The sequence below is a fragment of the Gymnogyps californianus genome, chromosome 4, assembly GCF_018139145.2.
Source record: "Gymnogyps californianus isolate 813 chromosome 4, ASM1813914v2, whole genome shotgun sequence".
Classification (NCBI taxonomy): Eukaryota; Metazoa; Chordata; class Aves; order Accipitriformes; family Cathartidae; genus Gymnogyps; species Gymnogyps californianus.
In genome coordinates this window covers 45,538,555-45,561,925 of record NC_059474.1, presented here as the reverse complement: position 1 = coordinate 45,561,925, position 23,371 = coordinate 45,538,555, and the positions used below count along the sequence as shown (strand labels likewise).

Sequence of the window (23,371 nt, the reverse complement as noted above, 5' to 3'; positions counted from 1 at the left end):
GAGTCTTCCTACAGCAACTTGAACAATTTTTAGCTGCAGTGCATTATGAACCTTTTCACTGCAACTATTCAATATTTATTATTCATGGTAGGGGTGGCTAACAGGTTTTTGAGTAATACATTATTGAAGAATTTTTCACTGGTGTTAGCTGAATTATTTATTTATAACTTTTTTTTGGTAACATTTGTCTTGCTTTAAACTGTGGCATATATTTTAAATGGAAAGAATTGGTTGAAGTAACCAGCGAGGGACATAAACTTAGGAAGTTAATTGTCCTTGAGGTAACAAAATTATATTTATCTCTTGAGGTCTGTAAGGGACTGAAACCACCTTGCTCATTAAAGGAATGATCAATATTGCACTACTCTGTCTCTCAACAGCTCAATTCACCAACACCTATCATCTCAAACTTCGTGGGATCACAGAGCAGTAAATTACCTTCACAGTTAGTCTAAGGCATGAATCAATAATGAGCTACATTCATGTATTTAGATGTTTGTATCTAGCATGTTTGATCATGTGCAATGTTATATACAACAGGAAGTTCACATAGGAAGACATTTCACCACAAATGATTCTTCACACTGAAAGTTAGGAAACAGTTTTACCCTTTGTTGAACCAAGAAATTGTTACGTAGAGGTATCCCAAATTCTGTCAGTGATGCTTATAATGCCAGGTGAGAGACACATTCCCCAGTTTATTTAAAAGGGTGCCAAGTTTTTTTCTGAAACATTTAGATGTAAATATATTTCAGAAAGGAATGTATTTTTCTAGACCTTTTGAAGGTTTCCAAGGAAGCTTTTGTTATTAAATTCAGCATGCATAAACCAGGATAAGAAATGGTTCTCCCTCAGAGCACAGCCTGAGATAAGATAAAGTGAAGGACAGAATCTCCAAGTAAGTCCATTAAGGAGTTATCCATAATGTCAGTTAAAGTCTAGAGCCAAAACCCTGCTTAATCAAAAAGATCTCTCTTTTCTTCACTGATGTCTTTTATAAAGAAATATAAACGTGGTGTCAATTTGAATGTTGCATTCAAATAGTTCATTTAAATTTTACTTAATCTGGCACAAGAGTGGTTTTGAAGGTAACTGGTTAATGCATCTCATTTCATGTGTGAAATTCAGTAACTGGAACACTTACTGGAATAGCAAATTGATTTCTTAGCAAGTGTCTAACTTCCCGGTATATTTTATAAAACTTTCAAAGGGCAGGAGTATGTATCCTTAAAGAAATTATGCAGGGCAGGTTGTGGAAACTAGTTAAGAAAACCCAGCTAAATATCATCCATTTTGCCTCTCCCTCCAAACACACAGTTACCATGAAACACTGTATTTTTAGCAGCTATATTCCTATCATACAGTTATTGAAAATGAGAAGCTGATTGCTCTTCTCATTCATTCTGTTCAGCTTCCTTTCAAAAAATACTTAAATCCAAATGAGATACTAGATTTTGAAGTCTCTGACATCATGAAAGGCAGTTAGATTAGGTCACTTCTCTGTAAAAATAAAACATCCTAATTCCACTCACATTGGGCTTGGACAGAAATAGATCCAAAAGTTCCAGGAAGTCAGCAAATTTGAAAGTGTTGTAGCATCTTAAGAACATATGGGCTCGTCCATATGTGTTGTTCTTGCAGCTCTCCCCAAAGAGTCCCACGTCAATGGCTTTCTAAAATACCTTTTACTTTTTTTTTTTTTTTTTTTTTAAAGATTGGAATATACCAAAATAGAAATGCCTGAATAAACATGTCTCTGAAATTAAAAGTATTTTCCTGGTGTTTATAACTTATCCTCTAGCTTGCAAAACTACAAATTGAAAACACAAATTGAAACTGCTCTTTTTGAGAGTACAAATTTAAAAATACTCTCATTGACATCTAGATGTTTGCTTGAATATTCCTGAATAATATGACCCCAGAGATGAAGGCGATTATGCATAACTATGCAAATTTTACAAAATAATTCCTATTGTCTTATTCAGTATATGACCAGCTTTTAAAAGAATATCATTTGTTAGGTTTCTGTCAATTTCTGTAATAAAAAACTCTGAAATGGGAGATGTAATTGTAGCCCCACTAAACTGTTGTTTGGTTTTGGCTTTTTTTTTACTAAGCAGCTAGCAAACGGTCACATTTTTCAGCCATTACAGCTTGACCTGGCCTAGCCTTGCTTAAATAAAATTTATAACAATCTTCTGAAGGATTTTGCAATGTCTAGCTTTTATCATTCAGCTAGATGTTATTCACAACATCAATCCTCCTCAGTGCTGAGCCTGATCCCTGTGTACAACTATCCAGAAAATGAGCTGCTTTAACAGAACTTATACTTTATCTTTGTCTTACTGCCACTTTGTTATGGATAGAGCACATAATGAGAACATACCAATGAACTTGTTAAATTAAAATTGCAAAAACATACCTGATATTTTATATAGCAAAGATTAGAAAATTAAATCAGAGGACAATTTTTAAAGTTAGAAGTCAGTCCAGTTTAACCTTCTGATCTCACTAGTGGTTTTTAAATAAAAGGGTCAGAAGTTTAATGGCACTCAGCACCTAGTGTATCCTTTAAACATTATGAGAAGTGCTGAACATCTTGAAAAAAAATCAAACCACATATACTTAAGCTTTAGCTTACAAGCTTAAGGGCAGGCATCCAACATTTAAAATTCTGGTTAGCCTTCTTAAAATACATGGTTAAATAAAGTGCTATTTCTGTCCTTTTACCTAGAAAAAATTCCATTTCACTCCCAGATACATCCCTCCACCATGCTTAAAATGGATGGTAGAAAGTGCCCCAATGCAGCATTATTTACATAGCCCAACAATCCCATTCTCTTATGAACACAAGCACACAACAGCAACATTTCTTGAATGCATTGACAAACCAAATCCTTTCAGAGACAGAAGGCAGGCTTTTAAACATGTACCTGCATATCTCCCAAAAACAGAATCAGACCATTTACAGTGGCTCCATCCAAGCAAACAAGAGAGCATCTGCGTCAGGCAAATCCTATTGAACTCAATTTATACACACCATAGATTCATATAGCGAAAAAACTTATAACCATTAGGTCATTTTAAATTCGATATTAATACCAATGGCTGCTTTGCAATCCTCACCATCTGTCATACCAGGCTGCGTATATTTTTTCCACAATGTCATATTCTCATTCTGCCAAATAAAAATGCTTTTTGTTTCCCTCATAGGAACTGCATGCACTCTGCTTCAAAACATGAGAAATTTTAACAGCCTAACACTGACATTTAATGGGCTTTGAGACATGAACTACACACACAAACTAACTCAGCTTCAGACACAAATTCATGTACTCCTGGTTTCACTTTACAAATAACAACGTTGTCTTTTATGTCATCTGCATATTTTTCTAGAAGATGGTTTGGTTTCTTTGTATTTAGTGCTATCAGCAAGTGCTGAAATTTTATCCTGGAGCACAAATTGCCACAGTTTTTCTAATAAAACTCTATGTGTTAATTTATTTCTGTGACACATTAAAAAACATATTCTGAGAAATGTATCTCCCAAGAACTTGTAAAAAAATAAAAATTTGGATGCGGAAGTAGTCTGTCAGAAAATTCTAGAAGGGACTTGTTATTTTCTTCTCTCTTTTTAAGGTCTAAAAAGAAAATACTAGTCAAAATGTTCTAAGTTTTTTCATAATAGGAACATTGAAGAATGGCTCAGATAAAACAGAAAGTGACTTTCATTTTTTTCAGTAAGTCGCTATAAAGAATTGGAAGTGAAAACAAAATGGTAATAAAATACATTGTGGGAGATCTATGGGCTTTTGCAGTTATTGGCATCCTTTCTCACTAAGTATGTCACTCAACAACTCCACACCAAGCATGAGCTTACAATTTCCACGTAATACAGTTCACAGTACCTGTAGAATCTAGAAAGAGTCCAAGATTTTTCTTCTTTTTTTTTTTCCGTTAATACTATTTTCCCTGCACTTTCTATTCCCTTAGCTTGTCTTAAGTAATACACCCACAACAGACTGTCAATTCTTCAAAACACCAAGACACCCCTCATATCCTCAAGAACCACCAGGCTCTGATTTGTAAAAGGCACATGTTTTCTTCCTACTGTGGATCTGCCCAACCGGCATAAGAGTTGGGGAAGCTGGAAAGAACCTGTTTTATAGGAGACTCCTGGACTGCCCGAGAATGCCAAAGCCGCTTTTAAGTCTACGTCTCCCTGTGTACTTTCATTATAACGTTAATGGAATGATGTAAAAACTGGCTGGAGTAACAGAAAGAACAAATTACTCTTTGATAAGGCATCAGTGGTAGCAGCTGTTACTACAATATTCCATATTTAGAGTCTCAATGTTTGCTCCCAGGCCTCAAAAACTCAGAGTTCACACTGAGTTAAAACAAAACAAAAAGAAACACCACACAAAAAAAACCCCAACACACCAGTATTTCTTTTTCCTCCTTCTCCCCATCCTCTCTCAGCATAGACAACAATTTTGTTCATAAGTCTCATTATTTAGCTGTAACAATTTAAGCTTCCTATGACCCTGAACTTTAGCATAATGTATATGGTCAGCACTTTCAAGTTCACCAGCAAATCTGCAACAACTTATTTATTCTCTTCTTCTTAAACATCTTCTGAAGTACTAAATGAACTCAAACCACAAAGCTGTAAGTCAGGTCCATTCAGGATTCCACTTCTTGGGCTAAGTTATCTACTCATTTAGAGTACATACAGAAACAGATATCTTCTGGTCTTTCAGCAAACAACATGTTGAGCCATTCTTTTGAAGTGAAAATATGGCTTTAGGACATTTCTACCATACTCTGTTGTTTCAGATAATAAATATTAATACTCCCATGTTTTGCTCCTTTTATATTATTGGCACCACGGCTAGAAACTAACCATTTTAAAACTTAACAGAAATTGTAGTATTCCTGTCACTGGTAGGAAAAGTTTCAGTATACCATCTATAAAAAGTATTAATTTATGGTGCTTCTATATTTATTGCTCTGCAGCAAAGTGCACTAAAAATAATCATGCTTTGAATATTAAAATGACTTTTAAAACCAGGTAGAATACTATTCCTTAGCAGAAGCTGGTTGGAGAATTCGTCAAAATGACCTTTAGCTAGAAAACTACACTTCTTAAAACTTAAACTTTTGTCAGGAGCAAATCAATTCGGGGGGGGGGGGGGGGGGGGGGGGGGAGGGGAACGCAACACACCAAACAAACAAAAAAAGAACAACAAAACCCCAACACTTTAAAAGGAAGGAGACACACTGAAGTTATAACCCAGTGAAAAGGCACTCCTCTTTTGTGAGGTAAAGACAGGAATTAAACCTATGCTTTCTCAATATGTGACACAATTATTCAGCTATTAGATACTTTGGGATGGTTTGCAGGCCTGTATTTTCCCCTTCAAACCACACAAGAACACAAAGGATTTGATTTCTGTTGATACTGATTGGAAAAAAGCTGTCAAAATATCTCAAAAATGTTTGCAGCCTTCTGTTTGAGCTGCAGCGCTAGAAATACTGCTGGGCTTCCATGGCATGAGCAGCTTTTCACAGGCCTTCCTTAAAATATATGATGTGCGCCCACAGTGAAAAATTATATATTTTCTAATTTCTGTACATAAAGCCATTGAAAAAACAGAAAATGAGTGCTGCTTTCACACACACAACTAGAATAAAAAAAAATAAACTCACATAATTTTGAGTGTATGCGCATGATTTATAAAGGGGTTAATATGCAAAGAACTCCCCACAATTTCTCGTAATGCTTGATATAACTTTCAAGGTACGGTCCTCTGGTGTGGATCTGCTTTATCAATTTAATGTTTCTGTCTCAGTTTGTCACAGTTCTGATGTAGTGTATTTTTGTATTAGAGCCTACTGCAGAGCTGAGCTGTGTGAATAATGGATTTTTCATTGTGCTGGCTGAACAACAAATAAAGAAGTCTCAGATCAAATGGAATATTTCTTTTTCTGTTTGTTTGGGGGTTTATTGCCAAATTTTCCCCTTTATTAAGCAAGTTTCTGAATAGATATTTCTTTTTTTTTTTTTTAAGTTATCAAAACATGAATACTTTGGCTTAAAAAAAAAGTTTACAATGTTTTTCCTCCCCTAAAATCTTCAACAGATTATTTAAGGATTTATATTAATAAGTACTTTGCCTGGATTTATTGTTGAGAAGGCTTCTCTTTTCTTCATGGTATTTGATCAAGCTCGGGGCATGAACAAAGACAATGACTGTTCTTCTTCCAGTAATATCTGTTGCTATAAGATACAATTTTTTTTGACAACTTCTTTGAGACAAATTTATTTTTGTTTCCTTGTATTATTTATTACCCAGACAAAGGCAAATAAGTTGTTCAGATTTAGCTTTCCAATTGGTTTTGTTAAAACATTCTTCACTTTAAAATTTAGCACTCCATTCTTGGGCCAGTTTAGACCTAGGTGGAACAAGATAGTAGAATATATTGTCTTGACAAAATGAAGTAAAACAACAACAAAAATCTATCAAACACTTCCTCCATACTTTCTGGAAGCAATTTAGAAAGAGCTATTATCCAAACTTAGCCACTTCATACTGATTACATGGAGAATAACTGAAGGTATTATTTCATATACTGACTGAGTTGTAGATAAACAGTTTAAATAGAGAGATTAGAAGACTGGATGAAATGTGCTCTTTCCCACCTTCCTTATTCTGAAATCTCAGAAGCTGGGAAAAGTGGAAGTGAGTGATATCAGGAAAAGAACTGAGCATTTCTGTCAAAAAATTAATGTATTCTTCCCTCTTGTGGTCGCACACAAACCTTTCTTTATTTTTTTTTAAATGCCTTAGTAAAATAAAGCTTTCAAAAATTCAGAATTTACAGAATTTTTCATACCCAAAAATCAAAAAGATCAGTGACACTGGTTATCTTGGAAAAAATCAATTCAAATCCCTGTTAGAGGGATCAGAAGGAAGAAGAGATATTAGCACCGCAGTGTTCCACATGCGAGGAAGTCTTCCAGCCACTGGAGATTGACAGTACTTTTATGGACTCATAACCATTGTTAACCAGACTGCAGTTAGTGAGCTGCCAGGCACCTTGCCCTCTCTGAGCAGGGAGCATGACACGCTCCCCATATAAGCTCGTTCCCTGAAGTGAGGTGATGATTAGGAGAGAATCATCTCAATGGCAAAGTCCCTCTGAGTTATCTTACTCTCTCCTCCCTATAATCCTCACTTTTGCCTCCTCTGCACTGACTGGAAAAACTTCTCCCCCCAGCCTGCCTGTGTCCATCATGGATCGGTTTGTCCTCAGACACCCAGAGCAACCCAGTGCAACAGTAATGCAGTTCTGGGTCAAAGCATACCCAGTGTAGGTAGCATATTTGAAGATACACTTGCTGAGAGATAGATATAGATATATACACACACACATACACAGAGCAAAAAAACCCCAGGCACTCTACTAAGCAATGACATTGTTTAAATTCACCTCATCCAGACAAGCTATACATTTTGAGATACCACAGCTTCTGCAGAGTCACCCTCTACTAAAGACAGTGTTTCTACGTTTATTACAGAAAGATCACCAAATGCCTTAAGCAATTTAAGTTGACACCCAGCAATTTTCAGCAAAACATGTCAGTTCTAAGCACCTGAAAATATAGCCTTGTTTCTATAAAAACTAATCTGTTGGCAACATAGATCTATAATCATCACACACGCTGCATCCCAAGATGTTGAAAATCCCCCTAAAAATGGAGAGATCTTCAAATTTCTTGTGTACCATTTTGTGCTCACTCCCCTTTCCCATGTCTCTCAATATGAAATTGTTCAGGGGAGAGAAGACATTTAAAGAACTGGACCTCTTAGAACTATTGCTGCACAGATTATCCATTACACTAATAACTATTAAGCAACACTGATTCCATTTCAGAGCAATGACCAATAGTTACTACAGGCTGGCTGGCTGGCAGCTCTGTAGAAAATAGGTTGGCGTATTTGTTACAATCAAGTATATACAGTGTGCTGTACACCTTCATTGAAAAAGACTGACAGCTATATTTAAGAAGCAGCTGGAGAGTCAGAAAAATAGATAAAGCAAGCCACCTTTTGGAGCAAGATTAGTTTAGGCCCTGTATCATTTTTCTGTATAAATAAATAAAATGCATATATACCCTTACAACTGTGTTTTCTCACAGCTGTTGCTATTAATGTGATCTGGCAAGTTTATATACGTAATACTGTAACATTTAAACTTTTGTTTCCTCAGACTTCACCATCATTCACTAAAAGTCTTTCATTCATAGCAAAACTCTTGAGATGGATTGGTATTTTATCTTGCTGTTGAAAATCATCTGCCCTATTTACACTTCCAGTCAAAGCTGAAATACAAATTCTGCTGCAGAAACATAATTCAAAACTTCCAGTATGGATAGTATTTTATTCTTGGTGGAGAAGAATCAGGCCAAGGAACGTTTAAACAAATGGAACATTTGCATGTCCATGGGCCCTGGACCAAAATTCTTGAATTCTCAAGCTCACGTTAATATTTCAGACTTATTCAATGCAGAAGAAGAGTTGTCTGCTAAACCATGAAATCTTACAGGCTCAGAGATTCAACTGATCTAACTGGTAAAAGGGGAGAGGAAAAGAAGTCAAAGCTGTAGCTTTTGCTTCAGAGTTTGCACAATTAGTTTTCAAAAGCTTGATGAAACAAAAAAAAAAAAAAAAAGAAAAAGAAAAGAAATAGAAGAAAGCAGCTTTGCAGTATTTTGGATACTCATCACAAGTACAGGGAAATCCCTCAGCTTTTGCCCGATACAAAGAAATCTAAGGGCTACGCTCTTTGCAACTTGGCAAGAAAACATGGATATAATTACAGCATTTTCAGTAGGCTGCTACAGACCCACATCACAATAACTCTAGTATCAGACTCAATTGAGCAGAAGGAGGAATTTAAACCTGATCTATTTGACCCAAGAACATTTGTTTAAAGGAAGCTTTCAGGAAGTGAATGCTGATACTTTTGCAAGACTCAGCTTGGGTTTGTGTCTAGAAATCTGCCTACAGAAATAGCTTCCCCTGAAGACTACAGGAATGCTGGGTGCAGGAATTTATTTGGAGTCAGCCTCCACCACAGCAAGACGCGGGGGGTTATCTGCACCTTCAGTCAAATCTGTGGGATTTAAGGAATCTCCGGAGACTGAGAACACATTTTTAGATTATCTACTGATATGGACAACACAACTAAGCAATTTTACGGACTTAGCCCTTCATGTTTGTTTTCTACATTAGAGAATGATTGCTTATTGCTATACTGCTTTGTCAGTTTACCTTTAAGATTTCAAGCAACAGAATTTGACCTTGTTTGTTTGGAGGTAATTCTGCAACCCATTAGATTTATTTATCAGAACGCAACCCATTTAATATAGCTCTATATCACCCTAGGAGCAGTCAATTTTAGTACTTTGTCTCTCCAGTTAGTGCTTATAAATTTTGGATGCTTATGTAATAGTCTCCTCAGGTCCAACAGAACAGATTTCATTTGCTGTGTTCAATCAATCCAGCTAGCTTTTTATAACATGTTGCCATTTTGTTGATTTGCTTCAGAGAGTTTGACTTCTATATTCAATGGTTCACAGGAAAGAAAACATTCTTTACTCTTCATTAAGTATTTATTAATTTGCTATTTTTCATCAAAAATTCTTAAAATCCTGAGATATTTCTTTGAGGGTTTCCTACTATTAAGACTTTGTCTTACTGAGTTAAGGAACAAAAGCATCCAGGAAATAAAAAACCACATGCACGCACACATACAAAACACCATATTAAATCCACCACTGTCACTAACAGAAGTTTCCCCTGCTTATCCCCATGACTTTGTTCATCGAAGGTAAAGATACAAGTATTCAAGAAGCCTTCAGATAAAAGATTTCAAACAAGAAACTTTATCAAAGAAACCAAAAACCAAGCCTCAAAAAAGCAAAGTCAGACAGCTGCTCTTAGTTCTCGGACAGTTCCAAGTCCAGAAGAGGGCTAAGTATTTCTCAGCTGTCCTGATTTGACTAAAGCAAAGAGCACAATTTACAAAGTGATAAAATCAAACTCTCAGGAAGATATGGCAGTACCTTTGGGATGAGGAAAGAAATAACTAGATAAAGATAAAAAAGAATCCCCAAACAAATAATAAAATGAAGTCTGTACTTGTCTATTATCAATAAAAATGAAGCCTAAGTAATCAATCTTTAGGCTATCTGTTACTGGAGAATTCTGTGGCATTTTTCCAAGTCCAAAAGAGATTTACCCAGCTCTACAGGACCATAAAGCACACTCATCTTAGAGAGCTCCCACGACACCTTTAGACTATAGGTCATGATATAGTCTTTATGTTTATCTATGTGGAATTCCATCAACCATGAAGTGCTGTATTAAATGAGGAAGGAGAATGCCCCTTACTCCTGATTTAAAACACACATAGCAAAGGGTAGTTGTATTGGGTCTGGCTGAGATGGAGTTAATTTTCCCCATAGCAGCCCTCCTAGTGCTGTGCTCTGTATTGGTAGCTAGAAAGGTGCTGATAACACACCAGCGTTTTGGCTACAGCTGAGCAGTGCTCACACAGCATCAAGGCTGTCTCTCCAACATTGCCCCCCCCAACCAGTAGGCTGGGGGTGGGCAAGATCTTGGGAGGGGACACAGCCAGGACAGCTGACCCAAACTGACCAAAGGGATATTCCATACCACATGACATCTGCTCAGCAATAAAAGCTAGGAGGAGGAGGAAGAGGGGCATTTGTTATTTATGTTTGTCTTCCAGAGCAACCACCACACGTACTGAAGCCGTGCTGCCTGGGAAGTGGCCAGACATTGCCTGCTGATGGGAAGTAGAGAATAAAATCTATGGTTTTTCTTTGCTTTCGTGCACGACCTTTGGTTTTGCTTTATTAAACTGTCCTTATCTCGACCCACAAGCCTTTCGTTTTATTTTCTCTCCCCTGTCTAGTTGAGGAGGGGGAGTGATAGAGCAGCTTTGGTGGGCACCTGGCATCCAGCCAGGGTCTACCCACCGCAGTAGTGAGCTAAATCAGACCATTCAGGACACGAGGCTATAGTTCATGATTCTGTGAAAACATCCAGTCAAAGGTCAGCAGGAATCAGAAAAAGCAAAACACAACGTTGAGAACAAAATGAAGAACATCCCCATGCTGCTCTGCTGTTTCAAAACTGTGTGCACAACATAATAGAGCTAAAAGAGATACAGAAAGAACAAGAAGGATGAAAGATACGGAACTTTTATTTAAAGTCCAAATATAGTAGGGCACAGACTGTAAAAGACTTAACTGCTGTAAATTTTATAAAAGTCTACAAATCAGGAGCAGTTAACAGAAAGTGATCACTCATTTTATCTTCATATATAAGAACTCAGTACCACTAAATCAACCTAGGAATCAATAGGCTCTAAAACAAACTAAAGATGGCTCTTCACATAATGTGCAATCAACCTATAAATTCCTTGCCATGGGATGTTGTGGATGCTAATATTTTATAAGATTTCAAGAAGTCACTGCACAGTTTCAGGGTGGAGACAGCTCCGTAATGTAAAGATTTTTCCTCTGGCTAAGGAAGACTTGAGCCACAAATTATTGAAGGTTGGAAGAGTATACTGGAAAAGCATTCCTATGTATGTAAACGACTATATATTTACTCTTCCCTGCACACCTCCTGATGGCTACAGTCAAAGGTGATTCAGGCTAAATGAACTTTCAGGTTGATCGCCAGTTCTTATGCAACTCCCTGCCTGCTTAGCAGCAAATCTGCTTTGGAGTCCAAGGGTGTAAAAGCGGGTGTCAGCAGGCTCAATTCACAGCCCCCCTTAGAGCTTAAACCTGAGAAAAGAAATCTAGGTGAGACCGGACTCCACAAGAAGACCTCTCCAGCAGCAGCAGCACCCTTAAGTACATCAAGATCCAAGCACAGGTAAGAAAGCCAATACAGATTTAGTCTATATTGTATGCGGTCCGCACGTTGTAGTCTACTACACATAGGAAACTATCTAGTTTTGGAGTCAGAGGGCCTTAAATAGTTGACAATAATACTCGTAGTTCATTATAACATTCTAATTAGTCATTCAAAAATGTGTCAATACAGTGTTTATTAACTCTTTGGGAAGCAAGATACAGTTTATATTCCTTTCTGTTTCAATAAAATAGGTAATAGCATGAATAATTTTATCTAGTTAACCACAAAAAGGAGTTGTTTCTGAAGTCCAAAATCACTAAATTTTGTGGAAGTAAAATTAACATTTGACTGTAGCTGGGCAGGCAGGGAACAAAATTGAGAGGGTTAGCAACAACATCAAGGTGAAACCCTCTTAGGAAAGCATCAGAAGTAGCCAACCAACCAACAAATAAATTTAAATAGATTTTTCAAGCAATAAGAAGCTAACCATTTCCTCCGTAATTTGGTTTATTAATCTATATATACTTCTTTTGGTTTGGGTTTTTTTTTTCTTTCAACAGCATTCTGTGTTAAAAGGTGCTACTGATGGTAAAACACTCTACAAACCCTTCAAGTTCTGGTGAAATGCATTTGTTCTGCAACTATTCAAAATGCAAATGCAGTCGCTCAGGAAAAAAAAAGGAAGGCTTTATTAAAGAGACTCATATACTGTGTGTTGGCAGTAATTAAAGAAGGTAGTATTTTTCTTGTTTAGGCTGGGGAGTTCAAAGACCTCATACTGAATCTTTTTACAGTGTATGAACACAGTTTCTTCAAATTGCATTTTGGTTTTTAGCAACTTGCTGGCATGTGACTGAAACAGTGGGGAAAAGAGTCTCTGCACTGAAAACCAAGGTTTAGAAAAATATTTTTTTAAAAACATATGCATTAGGGGAACAACAATAACTTGAAGAAAGAAGAAATTAGTGCATGTACTCCCAGTACCTTCTGTGAACTATGCATAATAATAAAGTAAAAAGCCTGCACTGCCACCAGATAGTTCCCTTTTATAGTGAAAGTTACAGGAGGAGACTCCGGGGGGGAAGCCACAAACACAACAACAAAAAAACTCTTACAGTCTTTACATGGCAGCAGGATGGCTGGTGTTCTTGCTACTCAGCCAGGTTCATTCTAGTATTGTTGAGGTTAATTGCTCACACACATCATTTAATCTTCTGCGTTAATTTCTATTTCCTTAAAAATTTCTTCATGCAAATTTGATGGCACTTTTCTATCCAAAGGCTGTCTTCCATGCTATTAAAAAAATCCCACCATTCTACTTCCAGCAGGAAAAAAAAAAAAAAAAGGTCCAAAAGTGGGTAGTGTAGAAACCTTCTTTAAACAAGGATTTTTTTTTTTTTAAATCTCAAAAAATCTCTCCTTTTTTTATTGAAGTTCAAACTTCTCATGAACCAATGCACACATTTTGTGGCCACTTCTGAAAAAGTTTTAAGTTATATATTTAGGTGCAAGATACATATCTGGGAAATATGTTACTTTTTCTATTCTGAGGAGACAGGATTGAGAAGGAACATTTAAATCACTGTAGTTGCAACAAACTATGTGGCATTTCATGTCGACAGAGGTCCAGAATTTCTGTGTAAGCTACATAACAGGCCACTTCAGCATTGCAGGCCTTTTGGGGGAGAACTGCCACCAAAAGACACCATCACCCCCACACCCCCAAAATTCATAATAAACCACATAAGACTGATTTTATAATGCAAATGAGCAGGTAAAAAAAAAAAAAAAAGGCAAGTGTTGTGGTTAAATCACAGGACTAAGAATCCTGGAAATATGTTAATAGTATTGCAGTTTTCCTGGATAAGCCATTTTAACTTTTGAAGCTCTTACTTTTTAAACTTTCCTCCCAGCCTCATATGCATTGGGCACAGGAAAAGTAATTATATCCATGTGTTGAAGGTAAAAAAATTAAAAAAAAAATAAATCAGAATTTGGAAACTGTTCTTTTTAAAATGGTGCTGAATGTTTCTGATTTCATATGAAGCATGTTGCTTGTGTTGAATGCCTTAGATATGAACTCTAAAACTACAAAAAGACATTACAGTACACTAACATGCAGTCTCCATACCATAACAAAACCATTTAAGATGGTGTACATTACCACAACTATTTTAGGCAACATTCAGGTAAAATGAACAGGTCTAATTTGTTGTTAATGACTTACTATTGATATAATTTAGACTATTCATGTAATAGCTATAATGTATTGCTTCATCCATTTACCCATCTTTGAACAGCCCACGACCGTGACACAACTGAGGAAAGATATCCCTATAAAATATTGCTATAGACTTTGTATTTCTGCAAGTAAATTAGGTATTTAAGAGCTAGAACATCCCGAGATTACAGGAATTAATTTCATTTTAAAGCTAAAGAAGCCCTTTTCCTCTTTTGGAAAGGAAGACAGGACAGCCTCATTCCGAGGCCATTTTGAAACAAAAAAAACTGTCAGCACAATCTCTCTCTGATTCCAATATCCAGAGAAAAAACAGGGACAAGAATCTGCTGTAAAGTCTCTTAATATCGTACCAGCCTTGGAAAGGGTGGAACAGTGCATAAGTATAGACAGGTTTTATTCTCAATAAGGTAAGAAATTACTAACAAACATTAGAACAGCCCCCCATTCAAGCCCCTGACTTCATACTCCGAGGATCAGCGCAGTCTGAGGCTGGGAAGGGTATGTATGTACCTCCTCATCTATTTTCAAAAAAAAAAAAGATTTCGGTATCTCAGCTGGAACGTAGCCTGAATCTTATATGTTCACTGGCAAGTAACTAACTGGGTACGTATACACTGCTTCTAGAAATGCTTAATAGGGAGGGAAATGCCAACTTGCCTTCACACCTCGCCTTGGATCAAAAAAAAAAAAAAAAACCACCCAAAAAACAACCAACTTTCCTTACAGAAATCTTGTCAAAACCCACGAAACACTTCTGTCTGTGAAAATATAGGTTTCCAAGGAAATAAGATCTTGTAGAGCAAGAGTACTAAAAGTGATGCAGATTGTGTTTCTTGGATCTTTTTTTTCCTTTACCAGTAACTCAGTTTCTAGGAAAAGCTTCTGTTTATGTGTTGACTATTGCACTATTTCAGTAAAAAACAACAACCAAAAAAACCCAGAAAAAACAAACCCAACACCTGTCTTCACACATATAAGAATACTTCACTCTTTGCTACAGGCATAGAATGAGATATTGAATTCAAATTTTCTCTGTAATTCACAATGCAATATTTACTTTGTTCAATTATTATTTTCTGTTGTATATGGATACAGTTAGGTAATACCCCATCCTTTTCAAGGCTGTTGCAACATTTTAAAGAGGGAGCAACAAGTTTTTGTCTGTAGATTCTTGAGAATCAAGTAGGAATGGGAAGTGGCCTTAACTGCTGATATTAGCTCCAAAATTCAAAAGAACCACGTAAATTTGAGAAGGAATTTACCACTTTGAAATTGTGAAGCCACAAGTTCGGATATCAGCTTGTTCAAACCTAGCTCCATTACAGAAATCTTGTCTAGCCTTGCGAAGGTTGTTATTTAACTCATTATCCCTAACTAAAAATGCGGAGAAGAATAACGCTACATAGATACTAGAGATGTGCGTGAGAGGCGTCGGGGCAGGGAGAGGAGAACAACTTTTTGACTGATATTTTCATTTCATATACCTTTATACTGAATCTTCTGTTCTTTATGTCTCTTGTTTTCTAATTGCCACATGCAGTACGGTTAATACTTAACATGCCTGTCACCACATGGCTGTCAAGGTAGATACAGCAAAACATCAGGCTTCTTTCTACCTTCCTGACACCACAGGGGTTATCCTGCGAGTACATGCAGGCACTCCTTATTATCCAAAATGAAAAGGTACGCAAGACTTACAGAGGTGAAGGAGGGATTGCCATTGCTGTCTCTTTTTCCTCCCCTCCCTTCCACATCTCGAGCATGTATGCGTGTGTGTCTGAAGACAAAAGAGGGAAAAAAGCAGCAAAGAACACCATGGAAACAGACACAGCAGAAATAGTAATGGGCTCAGATCTGATTGCTTCCTTATTAACACGGATAAATCCAGAAATATGTTTTACATTGAGCACTGGCTGAAAGTTTCTCTACTAACAGCTTGAAGTTTCTATCTTTATCAATCCATACCGTGCTCAGAGCAACATGACTTTGCACATAATTCTGTCAAAAACTGCAACTCTGTCAGCTTCTCCTGCTGATTTAAACAGCCCCCAGAACCACATCAGAAAACTTCTGACTTTTGTCAGAGAGGGTTTTTTGTTTGTTTTGTTGTTTTGTTTGTTAAGAAGAATGGAAAAAAAGACATTCCTAAGACCACAGTCAGTGTAGTCTTTGGCTCTATTCACCCTGAAGACTAGACACTTTTCAGCAGAACGTAACCTCCTGTTGCACCCAGGTTTCCTTCCAACCCTCAGTAGGATGGAGACCATGGAGTTGGAAGGCTAGTGCACAGTCACGTCTTACCCCAAGATGGCATCGTAACAAAAATAGGCATACATTAAAATAAAACCAGGAGATCCAGGGAGAAAACACTCTCAAGTCCTGGCAGTTAAACCTTGTAAGCCAACTAGTTTTAATACAGTTTTGTGATTTGTTCTTATCATTATTAAAGAATTCATTGAAAATTGGAAACTGTAAAGATCCTCTAGTGAATAAACTATAAAAAGTAGTATCAGCTGCCTTTTCCTTTCCTAATAGGAGAGAGAGAATATATCTTCAGAAACCCTATTATCTATGTGTGTTAGTAATCAAGGATAAGATTCAGGACCAAGGCTTGCTGTTGAGTCAGTAGTGACCTTATATGCTATTACAACAGCAAGAAGAAATCTGGTCAGCTATCTTTTCTTCTCAGTACATGTTAGAAAATACAGTATGACAATGTTGCACAACATCTGTTCATGTTAGTGAAACTGAGAAACCTGTCAGAACTTGTGGTGCATTCTGCTCAAGAAGTGTATGTTGAGGCTCACAGGACAGCCAGGGGTGGACAACACATCACCCAGAATCACAGCTGCTTTGGAACATGACATGTGTCAATCAAAATGGAAAAGATTAAAGCAAGGATTACCAAACTTGCATGTGCTTTAAAGTGATCCTTCAAAACATTTTAAAAGGCTACATGTACTTTTTTTCTAATAAACTTCCTTTTCTGCTAGAAGGATTCTGGTAAAATCATAGAAAGCCATAATCAGAAATCACTAGAACAGCTAGTCTACTGAAGAATACATCCTATTGTGCAGCCACACAAGCTGGAAAAGAGAAAGAGAACACATAATGGGTTTAAAAATATTATGCCAAATAAGTAACACAAATTTGCAAATGCTGTACAGATATACCAGAGAATCTTGGGGGGGGGGGGGGGGAAATCTGTCTCCTTTACTCAATTTTAAATCCAGCAACAGAGAGATCAGCATATAGTCCAGCAAACAGGGAGAATGCAATCCTGATACTTATGCAATAAATGTCAGAGTACAGCACTACCGAACTCCATAATATTGCTCATCTCAACACTGCAGAACACTGAACCATCACATTTCATACACTTATCTAACATAGAGGAACAGAATTAGGAGGGTAATTTTTTTGTTTTTTTAAAAAAAGCCATTTCCAACATTAATTATTCTCCCACTGTCATTACAAAACATTGCTAGTATTATACCTCTCTATAAAAACAGGAAAAAATCCAGATCAAAACCCACAAAGCTGGATTGTACTCATAGATGTAAATCAATCTTTGAAAAACTGTTTTGAAATCTTCAGGGAGAGAACAGTGGGGGGGGCGGGAATCAATAACAACCATTCTACTACTTTATCAACCAGAAAGAGGGTTTAGACTGTAAAAAGAAATCAAATCTCTGCTCTGTATGCAGGAACATTATGTGAAGTTGTCATTTTCCAAAACTCATACATTCTGTGGTTCTGTGGTTACACTGGCATGATTACACAGGTTACACAGCTGTGGTCATACAGCTCTGTGTTTCTTCTCTATTTAAAAAAACAGAAACAAAAGCTGTGACAAAGGGTTTATAAAGTGACTGTCATCTCTCTCAATTAAAATTTCTAAGGAAATCTTGCTGCTCGAAATGGATCAGAAAGAGGATTTGTACCCAGCTTTCTTAAGACATAGGTGCATAAGCACTGAGCTATGGGAGAACTGAGCTAGTGTGGCACTATTGCAGCACTGAAAACCAACACATTACAGAGGACATCTGAGACTGGCAGATCTGGACCAGACTTTCTGAGATGGAATTTCAAAATGAAGAGTTTCAACTTCTTATTTTCCTCTTAATTTAGCTTCCCAACTTAGTTTAGTTAACATATTTCTGAAATTCAGTCTAAACTTGAATACACTGTCAGTCATCTCAACATGATATTTTTCAGTATTAACTGACAAGATAATTTGCTACAAAAATACCTGACACTCAGACAAAAATATGCTCTGTCTGACTTCAATTATAGCACACAATGCTGCAAAGCATATATACACCAGCATTTTATGTAAATCATTCTCTCGGTCCCCATGCTACAGAAAAGTTTTATTGTAGCATTTGCAGTTTAATAATGATCATTTTCAAGAAGTTTCAGAAGCTAAGGGGCAGGGGGGTGGAAGTTCAGTGTTACCATGTTTTATTGAAGGTATTATATTTAGACTTATGTGACCTTTCTTTAAGTAGTGTGTGTCCTCTAAAATGCATTCATTTTTTTTTCCAAATGAGAGTGATTGTTCTTTATATTGTGCTATAAGACATGACAGAAGCTGCTCCAAAGAGAGCAGCAGAGTCCAAAACTAGAAAAATATCACCAAGTTCACAGCCTACTTGAAAAAACAAAAAAAGCCAGAGATACTTGAGAAGGAACAAAATTAGAAGATGAAGTCCACCTACAATTATCAGAATACAATCAGAATATTTTGATATGTGTTTTCATCCCAGCACATGGTATAGGGGAAAATATACACATACCATTTTATGTATATATTAAAAAAATGCATAAAAATGACCCTGCCTTTCAAATTACTTTAAAATATCTTGCAAGTTCCAATAATGTTCTGAAAATTGAAACATGTTCTCAAATGTTATTTTATACTTGAAAATGACCAGAGATTTCCTCAAATCAAGAAATGCATTCAGGTTTTCAGGATACAAGAAACTAAAAGTATTTTAAAGCCTGGATTACCACTAAAATCTCTAATCAACCTGAGCAGGCACAGATCACACAACCAAGACCTTATTCTCTTTCTTCTTTTTCAATATCCCTGCTATATATCAGATATGGTTCTTTTTACCATGAAAATCTCTTTTTTCCAAATGAGATTTCCTTCTTTGTCATTGTTATTTAACTAAGAACAAAATGTATGTAGTGAATGACCTTTAATGTGCCATGCAATCTCTCTAGTTATATAGTCCTCAGACAAGTGAAATAACTGTTTCCTTATTTATAGTCTCCTATTTCACTCAATTTTGGTGTATTACATTCCCCATACACTTTTTTCCTCCCCCTGAACATAACATGAATTGGTCTAAAGCCTCACTTGCAGCTGAGCTGCAAATAAATAGTATTATCTCTAAAGGTACTAATCAGACATTTGTTGCAATAGTAGATGTATTTAATTTATTGCACAAGCCATGTGATTAAAAAGGATTATATTTTTATGTTTAAAGTTTTCCTACTTTCTTTTTCAAGCAGGAGCATGCTTTTTCAGACACAAGATTAAGGTCAAGGTACAGTGACTTTCTTCTGCCGTTGTCACCTCAGCCTACTAAAAGTTTCCTGGTCTGATTGCATAACTGGTTAGAAAAACAGATGGGTCCAAGTTTAGAAATACTGATCAAAAGATGTATATTTAGAAATGCCATTAATTATGTGGAAGGCATACTTCCTCCCACCCCCCACCCCCAAGTATATTCAGTAACGTGTCTTCTCAGAAATACAAGAACATGAGAAACAGAATGAAGCACTGGTAGAAGCATTTTTTTCAAGCGGACAGACTGATTTTCTTTTTTTTTTTTTTTTTTTTTAAGTTCCTTAAGATACATTGTATTACCAGGGGAAAAGACTAAACCAGAGGAAAGACCTTCCCTACCTCTAGCCATGGTAGCTCTCTTCTGCAGGAATCTGCAGCAGTGAATGTCTGTCTAGGATGAGATATTACTGACCTCATGGCTGTGAAGCACAGGAGAGGAATGTCCTACCCCAGGCAAAAGCCGTCACCAGAAATGTGGGAGCCTGCTGCTTAAAGGGCTGATTCACAGAAGTTTAAGCCTCTGTGGTTTTTGCTTTCTGGTCAAGTGTCCTTATGGAGTCAGCCAGCCATTTTACTCTAGCTCACGTAATAAGGGAAAAGTCCTCCAAAAACTTAATTCAAGCTCTTTCCATGGAAGGATGAGACTAAGATCCTCCAAGCAGTTGGGAAATTAAGACTATTTAGATTGATTAAGACTATTTAGATTGATTGTTGGTGATCACTGTGACAAGTAAACATGTTGATTTAAAATGTGCTTGATAAAGCTGAATAAAATAAGTAGCTGGATGACAGAAATAAAAATTAAATTATCCAGTTTTGAAGCTAATTTCTTTTGCTGGGGTTCTGGTAAAAGTAAGTTGAATTGCATGAGAGAAATTAAAAATGAGAAAAGCATAATTAGATATAATTAAGATCTCATTATCTTAGCAAGGTATTCTGAATTGTAACATAAAAAAATATTTTCAGAATGGTGTAACACAAAGGGTAGGATCAACAGACACTCCTGGAGAAATATTTTAAAAGTATCTCCAAAACACTACCATTTGATATCAAACAGCTAAAATGAACAGTTACAGTAACATTACTGTTTTTCACTTGTTCTAGTGCACTTTCCACAAAAGTTACTCAAAGTATTTTACAAACACCTATTTAATTTTTGAACTAGTTCTTGTACCTTCACCATATTGGTTCCCGATTAGTGCTGCTGACCAGTAAAGAACAATTGCTGAAAAGAAAAACAAACTCCTGTACTCTAAGGCTTGCATTCAAAAGACAAGCACGTGTGGATGATTACAAACTCAGCTTGGCCTGATACTTTTATGCTACAATAATTTTCTTCAGACCACAATTTTCCACTTAGAATTAGAGTTACATACAATTAATTTTTTCATTTCCTAAAATCATAAAAAACCCTATGTTTTCCAGAATTACTCAAGGCCTAATACAGAGACAGGGCTGACACCTTCTTTCAGGTGTCTCTTCTGGCACATAGTTAAAGCCTTTTATTAGGCTTAGATTCTAGTCTATTCTAATAGTTAATTTTTTTTCCATTTTTAACAAAATAACAATTCATGGTAAACACGTTTTTAATTAAATGTTTCAGTATTATCTACCAATATGTAATAGTGAAGCAGGGACTCATAACCAATCTGTCCTTAGTACCATCCAGTAAACAGCCTTTGAGAAATACCTTGAACTTCCACAGGTAAAGATTTGCCTTCAATCCCATTTAAGGGCCAACTCCCCCTCTGGAAACAGGCTTTAACTGTTAAGAGTTCTGATATTTGCATCTGATAGATCTCCAAGACTTCTGAGCCTCCTTCAAGGTTGGGTTCACTGACCATAAAAAAAAAAAAAAATCCGCATATGTTGCCTTACGTGCAGTCAAAGGCCATTTTCAGCAGAACGCAGAACTGTGTGCACACAGGTAGGCCTGTCAGCTTTCTACAGGTTTAGACAATTTAGCACGCTGCCAAGTGACACAGTGACAACAGGTCCCTAACCTTTCTTGCAAGGTTTCTTCTACCGTCTCTGTTAATAGGCAGGGGGTAATCTGGCAATGTGCTGTGCTCCCTGCTGTTTTTCAGACCCTTCATGAAAATGAAGATCTAATACCTTGATTTTTTTTTTTTTTTAAGTTTTCACTGTCTCCCCTAAAGACCACTCAACATTTCTCAGAAAACTACAAAGCAGCTACTGTGTGCTAGCAGGAAATAATGATGGCAGCCCTAAGGATTTCATGGAAACCTACACAGGAAAAGCAAAGTCCCAATGGGGTGTGTGGCAGACTGTGACTTGGACAAGCATGGTCTGCAATATTCTGCTTCTACAAAAGAAAAGTGCCAGCAAAATTACATACAGTTGACTTCAAACTATTATTTATTCTGCTTGTGAAGCTGCTATACCTCTGTTTATCTTCTTCACAAGACAGAAAGAAAAGATTTGCTAGAAGGCACCACATTAATTATTATTTCTCTTCCACTTCTCTGAGTGCTAGTTGCACAATGAAATTGATAGCACTTCAGTAAAATCCACCACAATAAGCATATGTCCCTTTAACTTATCAGTCTGATACACTGGTATCTCCAAAGACATCCTGTTCCTCATCTACATTCTGTTCCTCATTCATCTATAAATTAAGTTATTCTCACTAGTAATTAAATAGGACATACACATATTGTCCTGTACAATATAATTAGATACAATTTTATTTTATTTTTGCTTCCCCGCAAAGCTGTAGCTAGATGCACAAACTCATCGAGAAATCTAATTGCAGCCATTCCTGGGGAAAATTACTTCTTTGGATTTATCTCATTCTTTCTCAATATACAGAGGAGTTTTTGCCTATTTCAAACTGGAATTAGGAGAACAGATATTAAGGACTGAGTTAAAAAAAAAACATTCAAAAGGAAAAATAAATATTCATATCATTACAGGAAAAAACATAAATTTGATTTACCTGGAGACCAGAATTTGTCAGAAATTTTCTGTTGACACCATTTACTTCGGCAAATACTGACTGAGTAGGGAAAAAACCTTGCCAAAATGTAATTGCTTCAATGAAACCCTCTTTAGAAACAGTTTTTTTTCTCAGGGAGAACATTCTGGTCAAGATCAGGGAAGGAAATTCTTAAACGGTTCCACATGGGAACGCAAGTTTCATCATATCTCAGGTAAGGGTTATAATCACATGGCCAGTAGTAATCCTTCAAAGGGAATTCCTCAAGCATTACTAGTAGACTACATCTGCTATTTATTAAATAATCAATGGGTTAAGAAGTGAATCATCCCAAAAAAACAGTTGTAGTAATGGTCAGCATGATCATGTGGGTGTGGAAGACATGATCACATTGCGGGTCCACACAAATAGAGCAGCTTCAGATGGAAACACTAAGAGAAAGCATTTAAAGAATATCAATTATTTGGTATTAAAGCCACTTGTCAGAGATTTGAAAGGCTCCGTGGAGCCTTTGGCATGACTGTGCAAGATGAGATTTTAAGTCATTTCTCCATCATCTCAAAAAGATATCACAGTGGCTAGTTACCATCTGGTCTAAAGGTGCTCCTAAAAAGCTTCACAAA

At 36.6% G+C, this 23,371-nt stretch overlaps 1 protein-coding gene across 1 annotated transcript in view; it reads right to left on the bottom strand.

Moving 5' to 3' along the window:
- FSTL5 (follistatin like 5) overlaps nt 1-22,796 on the bottom strand; it is a 438,275-nt gene extending 415,479 nt beyond the window's left edge. Inside the window, exon 1 of the mRNA XM_050895669.1 lies at nt 22,749-22,796. The gene's annotated coding sequence lies outside the window, so the exon portion shown is untranslated. The remainder of the gene's footprint in view (nt 1-22,748) is intronic.
- Nucleotides 22,797-23,371: the final 575 nt, after the last annotated feature.